The sequence below is a fragment of the Desmodus rotundus genome, chromosome 13 (assembly GCF_022682495.2).
Source record: "Desmodus rotundus isolate HL8 chromosome 13, HLdesRot8A.1, whole genome shotgun sequence".
Taxonomy (NCBI): domain Eukaryota; kingdom Metazoa; phylum Chordata; class Mammalia; order Chiroptera; family Phyllostomidae; genus Desmodus; species Desmodus rotundus.
The window spans coordinates 9,044,231-9,046,583 of record NC_071399.1 but is presented as its reverse complement, the minus strand read 5'-3'; the positions used below and the strand labels follow the sequence as shown (position 1 = coordinate 9,046,583).

General features: G+C 52.2%; 1 protein-coding gene across 2 annotated transcripts in view; it reads right to left on the bottom strand.

Moving 5' to 3' along the window:
* The window catches only part of TLR3 (toll like receptor 3), a 402,871-nt gene that overhangs the window by 392,020 nt on the left and 8,498 nt on the right, over positions 1 to 2,353 (bottom strand). The gene's annotated exons all lie outside the window — the stretch shown is intronic.

Sequence of the window (2,353 nt, the reverse complement as noted above, 5' to 3'; positions counted from 1 at the left end):
TAGTCTCTTTCTTTTTAAATCTCTTTCACATAAATACTCAAATTCAAGGGTCCGACTCCATCAAGGCTGTTTCTTTGTGCTCAGAGGTTGTTCACCACCTCCTTCTCTTCCCCAAGTTAGGAACCTCAAGAAGAAACAGTTTAGAGGCCTCCGGAGGGAGGGAGGGGCTTCTGGTCCCCTGGGGCCAAGGTTCCCCCCACCTCCCCTGCTGGCCACGGGATGTTTTCTAGGCAAGTTGGGACCAGGCAATTACTCCACTGCTACCAACACCTCCAAAAGCAGCGGGTCAGCCTTCCCTGGAGTCAGAAGCAACCTCCTGGGAAGTTCTGGCCTGTCCTACGGTAGGGCTGTGACAGTGCCCCTGGCATGTCTTATCTATTTCCCATGCTCCTCACTGGGGACACATGGGAACTTCTGCAACTGTCCGCTCCAAGGACAAACCTGCAGAGTGGGGAGGTGGAAACCGTCTCTCGCCCCCCCCCCCCCCCCCCCCCGTCTCATGACCTCACCACGAGGTCGCCTCCAGCCCACTACAAATGCTGTCCACGGGCCTGGAGCAAGTTTTCTCCTGTCGCCCGAAATGAGAGATAGGACACAAGTCGTCCTGCTCCAGGATTCTCCCAAATGTCACCAATATCCCTGGCCCTGACCTGTCTCAGGTTTCCATCCAGTGGGAGGGGCCAGAACACCTGCCTGGCAGCTGCAGGCTTTTGAGTTTACCGTGGGAACCCATGCACCCCAAACGGAAATTCATTAACAGAGCTACAGAAATAAATAAGAAACTTGGAGGTCAAAGACATGAATGGATCCAAAATGCATTACATTTTTAGTTCAGATGTTATTAAAGTATTTTGATGTGGGAAAGATACAAACTTAAAAATTTGGAAGCTAGAGAGCAAATGAATGATAACTGGCCCAGAAAACCTGAGAATGTTAAGATCCAAAGCAGCAGTGGAGAGAACTGAAAAGCAACCCAATTCCCCCTCCAGAATCTTGAAAAGGCGTGGGGATTGGCGGACTGGAGGGTACAGGTGGTGTTACTACTACGAGGAGGTGCCTGTAGAAGCTGAGTGAGGAGCACCCAACCCCGGGGCTGTCCCGCTCCGCCCCACACAGTCACACAGCCCAGGGCGAGTCCCAGCCAAAGTCTGCACAGTAGTATCTGCAGAGGTTAACCCAGCACCCCGGGCCTGGAGGCAGGAGGCCCAGTGGAGAGCCCGTGTACCCCACTGAAAAGGGGTTACTTGTTAAGTAAGAATGACCGACTCGTGACAAAGCGAGCACCTGCTCGCCGTCAGTCAACTGCACAAACAGAGGCCTCATGTGACCCGAGAGCCTTGTTGGAGAGCAAGGGCATTCCCAGGGCTTCCGTCTGTCCCAGCGAGGAGGGCTGTGGATCGTCTCCGAAGAACTCGAAACCTTGGGGCCTCTGGGAGACTGTTAATCCCCTGGCTGCCTGGTCCGACCCACGCCCACTGCTCTGTTCCTCAAGTCCCCTCTTTCCAGCTTGTTTTTCCCACTCAGTCTCTCTGTCACTGACCCACTCTCCTCAGCGTGCAGACATGCTGGAAAACTCTCACCATGCTAAGAATCTCTCTCGCCCAAACACCTCTGCCTTCTCAGGCTACCTCCCTATTTCTCTATGTTGATCCCTTCAGCACACCCAAGGTCTCAGAGTTAGAGCAACTCGACTTCCTCAGTATCCCCACCATGCTGCTGTTAATAAGTCTTCTCACAGTGGCAGTCAGCTCCGTAAGAGCCAAAGCTGGTGGCTGCCCTTGGTGAGCTGTGGGGCTGATTCTGCTGTACAGACATGAGCAGGTTACAAGGACCACTAGAGGACACTTAAAGAAGGCTGGGTGTGGAGGTCAAGCCCTCGATCGGCCGGTGACCCACAACCCACCCAAGACTTCCTAAGTCACCAGCACATAGGGCCCTCCTCTCTGACCAAAGCACTAGCCTTAGGACAAATGCCCCAATTTGTTACATCCCAGAAGTGGTTTGGTTATTTTTGCATATACTACAATCTCAGCTACAATTAGTGAGAGCCTTGCGATCTCAGGATTCAAGATCTTCTGAAGCTAAAAAGCCCAGAAGTATTCTAGCCGGCTGACACATTGTTAAGAATAGCCTTACTGGGCTTGTTTGGGTGCAGTGCTCACGAACTGGTTGCAGATTCTTAGATCCGCAGCTGTCAGTCAGCAGGTGAAAGCGCATTCTCTGAGCGGGGCTACTGTTTGAAGATTGGATATATTGTGACTCAGAGATGCTTTTTTCATTGGCCGCACAGCCTTTAACTCTGTCCTTCAGCAATGAACTTCACAACAAAAGAAAACTCAGACACTGTCGGGGC